The following is a 13,765-nucleotide window of genomic DNA, read 5'->3' on the forward strand; positions in this document are numbered from 1 at the left end:
CCCCTCCTCCCCTCCTCCCCTCCTCCCGGCCTGGGTGTGTCTCTTATTCTAAAACTATAAAGAATAAAGTGTTTCTGTCAGTGAGTGACAGCCGGGGGCTGATGTGGCTGCTGGTTGGATGAGGCAGAGCCGGGGCTGTTCCTTCTCATTCACTTCTTCATAAAGTAAAGTGTTGCAGGACCAGAGTTGTTTCCGCTTTACTCTCGGCTTCTCTCACTGACTCTTTGTCTCTCCTCATCCAGGTCACTAACTTTCTGCTCACTAAGTTACTGCAGCTAACTCTGCCATATGAGGCGCGAATGTCTCCTATAAGTGTCCTGGAGTTTACCCATCCCCTATGGATACATTACAGCCCGGCCGCCTCCACATTGTGTAAGTACACAGTTTATTCTGCAGCTTCTCGCATTACCGTAAAACTGCGATTTCACCATAAATCAGTCGCCCTAAAAACGGAATTTGGAATTTGTGGAGTAAAAATCAGGAAAGATCACATTTTTTACTGGAAAGAAAAACGTAGCCCGCACCGGTATATCTGACGGAGGACATGAATCAGCGCTGCGGCAAATCTGCGCTCACTATTTCAGTGCAAATTCGGACAAAGCCCAATGGGAGAGAATGGGGAACAGGAAGAATCGCAAGTTGTAGGAACGTTCTGGTCTCGCTTGTGTTCACACTAGGCTGTCTTAGTGAGGAGTCTTTGCTGATACATGTGCGCCATTTCTGCTCACCGTCCTCCGCTGACTCTCGTGGAATTGGAAAGAAACCCGTCATTATTTCTTACACGTTGCGGCCTGCGCTGGGCTTTCCAGTAAAAAAAAAATACATTTTCTGATGCCGTTTTGTTACATTGTTGCAAAAGATTTGATTGACTTTATTACTTTTGCGCCACATTGACCGCAGCCGTATTGTGCACCAGTCTCACCAGTAACCCCACAGCGGGTACTGGACAGACCACTAGGAATTGGATGCCAAGTTTGTGGATTCGGGTCTGATACCCCGTGTCCCGGCATCACTGCATGGTTACATAAGGCGTCTTATATAATATACAAGGACCACAAGACCAAACATCAAGATGGCGCTGGCCTAGGTGCGGCTCCCTGAGTAATGGCTCTCATTAAAGGCATGATGGCGGAAAAGACGCACTAGTTTTGTGGGGTGCACAGGGGGGAGGGGTGCGAGGCCCCCATGTATGGACCTGAGTATAAGTGCACTATAGTAAGAAGGGAAATGGGGCAAAAACAGATCATGTCAGGACAGTTTGGATTGCAGAATATTTTGTGTGAAAGACGGAGTAAAGGTCTACACATCATATATATATACACAGAGAGGGAGAGTATATAGTACAGTATAGTATATATAAGGTGTACTTGGCTTTCTGCAGTGCGATATCTTATCACATATAGAGAGCTAATACTGTAACATTGTAATGTTGGGAGGTTTTCATGTACTTATGTTAACCTTTTGCTCCACTGTAAGTGTGCCTGACCTTATATATACGTACAGAGAGGTCTATATATGGATATTCGTAGGTGTGTGTACTATATGTCTTATTGATTCTGTGTATGAATGTGCCTTTGTTTTGGCTGTGCCGTCAGTGGTTTCCGTGTATTCATGTATATGTGCTGCACACGTGCTGCTGTGACTGTCTGTGTCTTTGTTAGTGTTTTTACATATGAATGTATATGTGTGTGCGTGTAACTTGTAGACGTATATACTATATGTGCGTGTAACTTGTAGACGTATATACTATATGTGTGTGTAGCTTGTAGACATATATACTATATGTGTGTGTAGCTTATAGAGGTATATACTATATGTGTGTGTAGCTTATAGAGGTATATACTATATGTGTGTGTAGCTTGTAAACGTATATACTATATGTGTGTGTAGCTTGTAGACATATATACTATATGTGTGTGTAGCTTATAGAGGTATATACTATATGTGAGTGTAGCTTATAGAGGTATAAACTATATGTGTGTGTAGCTTGTAGACGTATATACTATATGTGTGTGTAGCTTGTAGACGTATATACTATATGTGAGTGTAGCTTATAGAGGTATATACTATATGTGAGTGTAGCTTATAGAGGTATATACTATATGTGAGTGTAGCTTATAGACATATATACTATATGTGTATGTAGCTTATAGAGGTATATACTATATGTGTGTGTAGCTTATAGAGGTATATACTATATGTGTGTGTAGCTTGTAAACGTATATACTATATGTGTGTGTAGCTTGTAGACGTATATACCATATGTTTGTGTGGGTTTTAGATGTATAAATACTACGTATTGTGTAGGTTGTAGGAGTATATACTATGTGTTTGTGTAGTTTGTCTGTGTATTTGTAGATGGCAATTTTTCCATCAGACACAACAAAGTGAGGAAGTGTTTCTGCCACTTACGTGTCTATTATATCTCTAGTAGGTGTCTATTATAACTCTAGTAGGTGTCTATTATATCTCTAGTAGGTGTCTATTATATCTCTAGTAGGTGTCTATTATAACTCTAGTAGGTGTCTATTATAACTCTAGTAGGTGTCTATTATATCTCTAGTAGGTGTCTATTATATCTCTAGTAGGTGTCTATTATAACTCTAGTAGGTGTCTATTATAACTCTAGTAGGTGTCTATTATATCTCTAGTAGGTGTCTATTATATCTCTAGTAGGTGTCTATTATATCTCTAGTAGGTGTCTATTATATCTCTAGTAGGTGTCTATTATATCTCTAGTACGTATCTATTATATCTCTAGTAGGTGTCTATTATAACTCTAGTAGGTGTCTATTATAACTCTAGTAGGTGTCTATTATATCTCTAGTAGGTGTCTATTATATCTCTAGTAGGTGTCTATTATATCTCTAGTACGTGTCTATTATATCTCTAGTACGTGTCTATTATATCTCTAGTAGGTGTCTATTATATCTCTAGTAGGTGTCTATTATATCTCTAGTAGGTGTCTATTATATCTCTTGTAGGTGTCTATTATATCTCTAGTAGGTGTCTATTATATCTCTAGTAGGTGTCTATTATATCTCTAGTACGTGTCTATTATATCTCTAGTAGGTGTCTATTATATCTCTAGTACGTGTCTATTATATCTCTAGTAGGTGTCTATTATAACTCTAGTACGTGTCTATTATATCTCTAGTCGGTGTCTATTATATCTCTAGTAGGTGTCTATTATATCTCTAGTACGTGTCTATTATATCTCTAGTAGGTGTCTATTATATCTCTAGTAGGTGTCTATTATATCTCTAGTACGTGTCTATTATATCTCTAGTACGTGTCTATTATATCTCTAGTACGTGTCTATTATATCTCTAGTAGGTGTCTATTATATCTCTAGTAGGTGTCTATTATATCTCTAGTAGGTGTCTATTATATCTCTAGTAGGTGTCTATTATATCTCTAGTACGTGTCTATTATATCTCTAGTAGGTGTCTATTATATCTCTAGTAGGTGTCTATTATATCTCTAGTACGTGTCTATTATATCTCTAGTAGGTGTCTATTATATCTCTAGTACGTGTCTATTATATCTCTAGTACGTGTCTATTATATCTCTAGTCGGTGTCTATTATATCTCTAGTACGTGTCTATTATATCTCTAGTACGTGTCTATTATATCTCTAGTCGGTGTCTATTATATCTCTAGTCGGTGTCTATTATATCTCTAGTACGTGTCTATTATATCTCTAGTAGGTGTCTATTATATCTCTAGTCGGTGTCTATTATATCTCTAGTAGGTGTCTATTATATCTCTAGTAGGTGTCTATTATATCTCTAGTAGGTGTCTATTATATCTCTAGTACGTGTCTATTATATCTCTAGTACGTGTCTATTATATCTCTAGTAGGTGTCTATTATATCTCTAGTACGAGTCTATTATATCTCTAGTAGGTGTCTATTATATCTCTAGTACGTGTCTATTATATCTCTAGTCGGTGTCTATTATATCTCTAGTACGTGTCTATTATATCTCTAGTACGTGTCTATTATATCTCTAGTACGTGTCTATTATATCTCTAGTACGTGTCTATTATATCTCTAGTCGGTGTCTATTATATCTCTAGTACGTGTCTATTATATCTCTAGTAGGTGTCTATTATATCTCTAGTAGGTGTCTATTATATCTCTAGTAGGTGTCTATTATATCTCTAGTAGGTGTCTATTATATCTCTAGTACGTGTCTATTATATCTCTAGTACGTGTCTATTATATCTCTAGTAGGTGTCTATTATATCTCTAGTCGGTGTCTATTATATCTCTAGTAGGTGTCTATTATATCTCTTGTAGGTGTCTATTATATCTCTAGTAGGTATCTATTAGCTCTCTAGTACATACCTATTATATATTGTCACATGACTACTCTATGTCTGTCTCTTATATCCTATTGCTATTCTATGTCTGTCTCTTATATCCTATGACTATTCTATGTCTGCCACTTACAAGTCTCTTCTCTGCCTGTTATTATAGTGTTAGGTTTGTTATTACTATGCGGTGTGTGATCAGGTTTGTCGTGTTTGTGCGGTTGTTCATTCCCTCTTTTATAACAACCTGAGCAGACTCCAGTTGATCAGATTCTTAGTAAATAAGTGCCCCCCTCCATTGTCTGTGGTCTCGCTGTACGAGTCATTGTGGGATCTGCTCAGCAGGAAGCAACAGAATAAACAAAAGTAACTGAAGGATGTTCAGAATCTTCATTCTCCAGCAGCTGTGGAACTACAACTCCCAGCATGGCCTGTCAGCCACACAGTCCAATGATTCATGGGATTCTATTACATCCTGGGCAGATCGGGCAGTCATTTCCCATTCCAGAGCCGATTTCCTCAGATGCCCCTCTATGTCATCAGATCTGAAGGCTGCTAGTTCTTGGCACCCACCCAGCTTTCCTACACTCCTGAAAAGTATTACAGAAGTGCAACCTCAAACTTCATATTGATGCATACAAATTCTTTTCTACTCATGTCTGTTCTTAAGAAAGCTGGGTGACAACCAGCCTGGAGGTTCTTACTACCTCCACAGGCATTGCACTAAACTTTCCTGGAATTCTGAATGGCAAGTCGTTATTTCTGATTAAGGGGTAGAGAGAAGACCCAGAGGAGGATACAGCCGGTTATTATATGCTATTATGTGGTTCCTCCCTCATAATAGCATATTAGCATAATAGCAAAACATCCAAAATGTCATAAGCAGAATTGATGGGAACTCATCAGGTCCATTCAGGGCCTTAAAGGGATTCTCCATCTGTTATCACATTTTATCATCCGCTAATCAACTTCTTAATATATTGTTATAAAATGCCATTTTCTGGGAACAGAGCTCCAAATCCCCTGCCCTGACATTCACTCACATGAATACATTCTGTCTCCCTGCAGCCACCACTAGGGGGAGCTCAGGAGCTTACAGTATACAGGTCATAGACGGAGCCCTGTAAGAACAGTCCACACTGAGCTCCCCCTAGTGGTGGAGCTTATACAGGTCATAGACGGAGCCCTGTAATAAGTCTGCACTGAGCTCCCCCTAGTGATTGAGCTTACAGTATACAGATCATAGACGGAGCCCTGTAATAACAGTCTCCACTGAGCTCCCCCTAGTGGTGGAGCTTACAGTATACAGGTCATAGACGGAGCCCTGTAAGAACAGTCTGCACTGAGCTCTCCGTAGTGGTGGCTGCAGGTGGCAGAAAGTTGTCATGTAACTAGGTCAATGCAGAGGATTTGGAGCTTTGTATCAGAAAAACAACTATTATAGAGATATCTAGTGAAATGAATCAGCACTGCATTCTGGGTGTATTTAGTGTGAATGTGTCATAGTGTGTGTATATACATGTGTGTATGTAGAGATTCAGTATGTAAGTAGTCTGTGTGTCAGTTTATGTATGTGCCGCTCCTCTCTCCTCTGCTCGCAGCTCCTCTCTTTTTTGCTCCTCTCTCCTCTGCTCGCTGCGCCTCTCTTCTTTGCTCATCGCTCTTCTCTGCTCATCGCTCTTCTCTTCACTGCTTGCCTCTCCTCTGCTCGCCGCTCTTCACTCTTCTGGTCACCTCTCCTCTGCTCCCCTCTCCTCTCTGATGGCCTCTCCTCTTGCCTCTGCTCACCGCTCTTCTCTCTTCTGCTCGCCTCTTCTCTCTCCGCTACTCGCCTCTCCTCTCCTCTGCTCCCCTCTCCTCTCTGATGGCCTCTCCTCTTGCCTCTACTCACCGCTCTTCTCTCTTCTGCTCGCCTCTTCTCTCTCCGCTACTCGCCTCTCCTCTGCTCGCCTTTCCTCTCTCCATCGCTTGCTGTTATTTTCCCCTGAACTAAGCAAAAACAGGAGCCATAAAAATCTTCTGCGATTCTGTTTTCTCCAAACCACCTAAACATTTCCATCCAGCAGAGCAGATGCCAAGTGCAGAGCCCGTCTGTCTAGGCGCGGGGGGAGGGGGCATCAGACGCCCACGTGTCCTGACCTCTAGCCCAATATAAAGGCCACTGAAGGAATCCGCAACCACCGGGCAACAACATCTGATGTAGTATAAAAGTCTGGGAGAGGAGGGCGGTAATAAATGTCAGCGCCAAGTGTAAAAAAAACACAAATCTGGCTGCAACGTTATTTTCTAATATTGAAGTCAGTGGAGCAGCTCAATGGCAGCAGGATCCGATTTTCACGTACATGCTCAAAAGGTTTTGCAATGGTTGAAGTTTCTGCAATTTATTGTCCTTTACGTTGAAGTCCGTGACCGAGTCACGATAAGGCGACAAACACATCATGCATAAAATAGGAAAAAGTAGAAGTACAACGCGCAGTATACGGTATGCTAGGAATAGAACTGCGCCAATCCATGGAGCAAACGTCTGCGTGGTTATCATCTATAGGGTAAGCGAGGTCTATAGGTCCATTCAATGCACAGTCAGAACCCTGAATGTCAGCCTGTCATTATCCTGTACCCCAAGTATCAACCTGTCATTATCCTGTACCCCAAGTATCAACCTGTCATTATCCTGTACCCCAAGTATCAGCCTGTCATTATCCTGTACCCCAAGTATCAGCCTGTCATTCTCCTGTACCCCAAGTATCAGCCTGTCATTATCCTGTACCCCAAGTATCAGACTGTCATTATCCTGTACCCCGAGTATCAGCCTGTCATTATCCTGTACCCCAAGTATCAGCCTGTCATTATCCTGTACCCCAAGTATCAGCCTGTCATTATCCTGTACCCCGAGTATCAGCCTGTCATTATCCTGTACCCCAAGTGTCAGCCTGTCATTATCCTGTACCCCAAATATCAGCCTGTCATTATCCTGTACCCCAAATATCAGCCTGTCATTACCCTGTACCCCAAGTATCATCCTGTCATTATCCTGTACCCCGAGTATCAGCCTGTCATTATCCTGTACCCCGAGTATCAGCCTGTCATTATCCTGTACCCCAAGTATCAGCCTGTCATTATCCTGTACCCCGAGTATCAGCCTGTCATTATCCTGTACCCCGAGTATCAGCCTGTCATTATCCTGTACCCCGAGTATCAGCCTGTCATTATCCTGTACCCCAAGTGTCAGCCTGTCATTATCCTGTACCCCAAGTATCAGCCTGTCATTATCCTGTACCCCAAGTGTCAGCCTGTCATTATCCTGTACCCCAAGTATCAGCCTGTCATTATCCTGTACCCCAAGTATCAGCCTGTCATTATCCTGTACCCCGAGTACATTGTTACCACCTCTGCCGATTGTTTGGTCGGACCCCATGATCGTCCATCTATGGTGATATTTAGGAATATAGAGCCATTTTCTATAGGTTTCTATTATCTTGTCTTTTCTACCTAAATCTTTCAATCAGAGAGATGATACATAAGAGCAGATTTCTGGCTTGTGGCGGCCGCAGACCCCGCGCTCCACATCTGATGAGCACTTTGTGTACTGAACCATCGGCCTGATGAGAATCTTCAGATGTTCTTGTCATTGTCTGGATAAATCACTTATATCATTATCATTAGCAAGAAATTATCTGCCGGCTCTGAGATCAGGACTGGGGGGGCTTCAGGGACACTTCAGGGTGTCGCTCATATCGTTCTCTTGGGCTGAACATGGGGAGGGGATGACGGCAGCTTACAGGCGTCTCCACTACCAAAATCTCACCTGCACTCCCATCCGCTGTTATAGGGAACAGAATGTGCAATCTTACTGCTATCTGTGAAATATCGTCCTCTAATCTGTATGCAGATGAGCCGCTCGGTGCACCCCCAAGGGCGAGAGCCCCCCCCCCCACCCCCACTGCCCTTGTAGGGTGCCCACAGGCAGATGCAGCTCATTGCATATTGATGAAAAGTTGATTTTCTCAGCTGCAAGATTGCTGTTTAACTCAAGTAAGATACAGCACTGTGCAAAAGTTTTAGACAGTTGTGCAAAAATGCTGCTCAGTAAGAAAGCTTTCAGAAATAGAAGGGTTAATATTTATCTTTCTTGTCAATTAATAAAATGCAAAGTGAATGCAGAAAAGAGAAATGTAAATCCCATCAGTACTTGGTGTGACCTTTGCCTTCTTCTCGGTACTTGCAGACAGTGTTTGGCAGATGTGGGCAGGTTGTAATTTAGCAGAATTTGGAGGATTAAGCCCAGATCTTGTGGGGATGTTGCTTACTCCAATCCTCCTGTCTCTTCATGTCATCCCAGACAGACTGGGCTACATCTGTGGGGGCCACATCATCACCCCCAGGACTCCTCCTCCAAAATACAAAGGCCACATCATATAGAGCAATGTATATAGACAGGGGTGTAACTATAGGGGTGCAGGGGTAGCAGTCACTATGAGGCTCTGGAGGCAGAGGGCCCACAGGCTTCATTACAGTATAGTAAAGCAGATTTTGGCCCGGGACCTCGGAGCTTCTAGTTACACCTGTATATATAATATATAATATCCCTCCATGATGAGGCCGGTGCGCGACGTCTCCTCTGGTGGTAGACACTAAACACACCGGAGGATCAAAGGGAGGCCAACACCCAAAAGCACGCTCAACATCAAAGGAAGGCGCCATCTTTTCTATTTTTTTCACAGCACCAATTTATGAGGCCTATTTGCAGATAATGGCCGCCGTCTGTGCGCACTTCCTTGTGGCTGATCACAATGTGGCTTAATGAAGTTTCAGAAGAGCTCAGGGCGCGGTCACATGGCGGTAGCAGACGCTCGGCCCAGGCTGCAAGGCATTATATATGGCAGCCAAAAACTCACCAAGTTATAGAACGGAAATAAAAATGCAATAATGTTGGCAGCGACCGGTCAGAGAGAGCACAATAATACCGGGATATTGACTTACTGAGTGCAAGCCATAGAAATGTACAGATAATGCACAAGCCGGGCCACGCGACAAACTCAGCTCTGCTGCAAGATGGTGGAGAAACACAAAAGTAGCCAAGACTCACTGACACACACGCCCGCCCAGCCTGATCCTACAGAAGAGCTACTGCACACACAGGACATCACAGCTTGTGTATATGGAGTAGTCACAGACCGGTTAGAGCGTCCATGCTGACCCCTGACTACTGCTGACTATGATATAAGGGTCAGTACACACAGGACAGCACAGCTTGTGTATATGGGGTAGTCACTGACTGATCCCTTTAATGGGCATGTGAGCATCAGAAATGGAGCAATGGTCTTATGGACATCATGTGGATAACCGGGTGTGCGTGTGTCACTTACCTGGGGAGGACATGGCTCCCGGTGGGCTATAGTAATACTCTGGGCAATGTTCCTAATGATGTGTACAGTGCTGTAGTATATGTTGGTGCTATATAAATACAAATATTATTTATTATCAGATGGATGTGACCTAAATGTTGTACAGACTAAACCCCCTCCATGGCAGCGGTGCCCCCTAGTGGCAGGTGACTCTACCAGCAGGATCATATTCCATTATACACTGCAAAGATAGTCCAGGAATAAAGAATGTGACGAAGATGAAAAGGTGATGACTCGGCCCCAAATATCCAGATCTGAGTCCATTCGATCATTAATAGGATGTACTGGAAAACCAAGTCTGGCCCCGGAGGCCGCAGCTTGTAGGATTTCCAGGACTTATGTGGAATATTTGCTAAAACATCACACCCGGGGGATCGGCACAATATTAGGCTCTTGTGGATTTAATGTTATGGCTGATTGCTATATGTGACCCGAATAATGTCACCATAGAGTACACAAGTAATCCTTCCATCTCCTAGGACGTATCCGAGTAATAATAGTATATAGTGTATATAGTTTATGTGTATGGTATATAAAACCTCCACAGAGTTAGCCGAGGCTCCTCGATGGTGGACGCCATGATGTATCAGCCCCTCCGGCCATGACATACACACCATGATGTATCAGCTCCTCCGGCCATGACATACATAGGTAGTTGGAGAATTCTTCTTCTTCATTGATACATTTAGGTTTGGAAACAAATACAGAGTCAATGAGATGTCCCATTTGGAGGACCTGAGGGTGTTCGCCTGTTCTTGGCTGTCATACTTGGCCACACATGGGCAGATATCTCATCGGCCTTGAGGTTGTGAGATGTGAATGGTGAGAAGAGTAAATATGTCCTGGAATCTGAGGATAGCCACGTCAGTGAGGGGCGGCTGAGGGCCTGGTCGGACTGTCATGGCGGTAGCGTGGGCCAGTGGCTGCCATTGACTCGCGGGGCTGGCGGAGGATGTTGCTTCACAAGTGGTTCCCAGTGACTCATCTCTTTGTGTTGTTGTTAGGCGTTGACATGAAACCCGTTTCTATGTATCTAATCACGGATATTTCCATGTGTTGTAGAAGGCGGCGGATGCGTCATAGTGGAGGATGAGAGCAACGACTGGAAGTCCTACAAAGGCCTCACAAGACTCCGAGACAAGATCTACGCCTCCCGCAGGACAGATGGCCATACAATCATATCAGAGGGATGAAGGCCATACAGACTGTAGGTTGTAGACCACTGAGGTCCAGTATGTGGGCGTCGTGTGAACCTCAAGGATTATTTTTACGCCCTTCCCCAACCCAAGGCTACAAAACTCATTGATCACAGTCTGGGATTATAAAGTCAAAACCACTGGGGTCAACTCAGGCCAAGAGACAGCCATAGTCAGCAACGTAGGTAAGTGTCCCCGGGGTCTCCGAGCAGAATAAGCAGTGGTTCCCCATAATATTTTTGAGTCAGTTCAACCAGCGGTCGCTATTTTTGGGCTATTCCAGGTTCGGCACGTAATGTGCGCCCCATACATAGATTTCCTCTATACGTGTAATACCAATTTCTTCTGCTTGTTCTCGGTGCGATCTCTCATTGGTGGCAGCCCAGGGATAAATTTCTGTCCTGGTTATGGGATGGACACACGGGTGTTACAAGGTGCAGCTCTTTTAGCCGAGCATCCATGTGCCCATCACATGACCAGATTTAAACACTACACCTATGTATGACAGGTGTCTGATCACAATCGCACATATATGCAGATTATATACACATACAGACCTCTTATATACGTACTGTCCGTACATGCAGCCGCCATTACTCACCTCCTCCAGTCTCGGAGCAGCAGGACGAGGACACCCCCAGGACTGGGACTCTTCTTAATCTGGGATCAGCTGGCTATGGAGCTTACTTGAGCAGGAGGAGGCGCTGCTGTTGTGTATTACAGGGCCGCAGACCTGACTCCTATCACACAAAGTGAATAGCCATAGGCTGCTTAGAGTCCTGGCTGGGCCCCTCTCCCTCATAGGGCCCGTGCTGCGTGCACCGCTACAATACAGTGCTGCTCAATACTTATGTTATACTGCGATACAGTGCGTATATAATAGTACATGGTGTGCAAATAATACCACCAAATACTGCCAGCATAATAGTGCCATACTGTCCCAAAATGACACCACAATATAGAGCTTATATAATATAATACATAGGCACACGGTGTACAAATAACACCACTGCTTACAGAATACCGTCATACTGTGAATATATATAATATTCCCGCTTAGTACCCAAATAAAAGTGCTATACAGTGCTGCTTACTATACCGCCTCCTGGGTTAGGCGAGGTGGAGACCTAGGGAGGACAGCGACTGTGTTAGACAGGAATTGTGTTATTTAGGCTGAACCTTCTGGCTGGATAAAATGCTAGCACTGCAGTGAGGACTGACACTAACCTGGCTCGTCGTCTCAGACTGTGATTTCTCCATCAGAGGATTATGACAAGTCTGGATATTATGGCCACAACATGTGCGGGGGAGGGTGGAGGACATTGGGTCTTATTCCTCTTTTGTATGACCTAAGTGGTGGCTGACTGATGATGATGAGTGTGGTCTGTACGCTGCCAATGGTCTCACACCATAATATATGCTGTCCATATAAACACAGTAGGGGTGAGGGGCTAAGTATATACATCTGTACTGACATATCCTCATCCTGGATCCTCATGTCTATCTATTAGTTAGGACTAGGTGTTCGCTGTAGTGCTGGCATTATATTCATGAACCAGGAGGCTCAGGCTGGACATTCCTTGCACAGCTCATTGTATGATATTGTGTTTGCAGGCTCCTCATCCAGACATGGACTACAACCACCCCCACCATCCTTCGCCGCTGCTGCTGACGTTGACATTCTGGATTGTGCTGTGGCTTACGGGATTCCTGGCAGAGTGATTTGGAAATGTATCTATAAAATCACATTGCCAGGGATTTCCAATCAGTCGCAGATCTGTTGTCGTGTCCCGTCGTCCATGTGAAGTCTCTCCAGACAGCTGGGGCCCCGGCAGTGGATTCGGATGGCGAGGATTCCTCCGGTCCAGAGGGGCAGGACTTAGCTGGCTCTGTGAACAGGTCTGTTGGGTTTATGTTCACAGTGGCTAAGTTCCACCTCGCTGGAACCGCAGAGCTGGCCCAGGGAATAGCGCCCACTATCTGTATATGGTGGTAAGTATCGACTGCTACAATGTATCAGTGCAGAGGATTGTAGCAAACTGTACTCAGCAAGTAATAAAGTTACATCAGTATCTCTACAGGCTGAGAATGTGACACGACCCTCATACGTGTAACCCGTCCTGTACCCTTATGAAACAGGGTTATAGTAATGAGCTATCCTTAGGAAAGGTCATCAATATGTGATCAGTGAGGATCAGACGCTCAGGACCCCCACAGATCAGCTGCTGCAGTCTCTTCTCTGTGTCTATGATATCACATTCATTGGTCACGTTACAGCAGCAGCTTAGTCCCATTCAAGTCAATGAGGCTGAGCTGCAATACCAAGCACAACCACAATACAATGTACAGCACTGTGCTTGTTCCTCAGAGGCTGCAGTGCTCAGCCCCAATGCTGCCTCTCTAACCAGCTGATCTGTGGGAGCCCCAGATATAGGGCATGATCTCAAGGTCAGGTCAGGGGTATATAAGTCCTGGAAAGCCTTTTCAGCCGTGCTGTATACGTCTCTCCCATTCAGAGCTGCATTCACAATTCTGCTGTCAGTGTCACTTGAGGGGACATTATTACTGTAATACGGCCCTAATACTGCCCAGTTCCCCCCACACAGGTAATATTACCTATAGGGAGGGCATGTAAGTGGTCCTTGGTACAAAGAAGGTTGGGGACCACTACCTAAGATCACATTAGTGAGAAGGATTTGTATTTTTCTATAATGCCGCACTACAACTCCCACAATGCAATGCAGCAAAACACATTCAGAGCTTGAGTATATGAAGCACATGAGGCTGCCGCACTACATCTCCCACAATGCACAGTTATAGAGCTTTAGTAGAAATCACACAACACA

At 44.0% G+C, this 13,765-nt stretch overlaps 1 long non-coding RNA gene across 1 annotated transcript; it reads left to right on the forward strand.

Moving 5' to 3' along the window:
- Positions 1–281: 281 nt before the first annotated feature.
- LOC142218155 (uncharacterized) lies at positions 282–12,700 on the forward strand. Its single transcript, XR_012717446.1, has 3 exons — positions 282–372; positions 10,786–11,104; positions 12,534–12,700. It is a non-coding gene; the product is annotated as an uncharacterized LOC142218155 (long non-coding RNA).
- Positions 12,701–13,765: the final 1,065 nt, after the last annotated feature.

Source organism: Leptodactylus fuscus, chromosome 9 (assembly GCF_031893055.1).
Source record: "Leptodactylus fuscus isolate aLepFus1 chromosome 9, aLepFus1.hap2, whole genome shotgun sequence".
Taxonomy (NCBI): Eukaryota; Metazoa; Chordata; class Amphibia; order Anura; family Leptodactylidae; genus Leptodactylus; species Leptodactylus fuscus.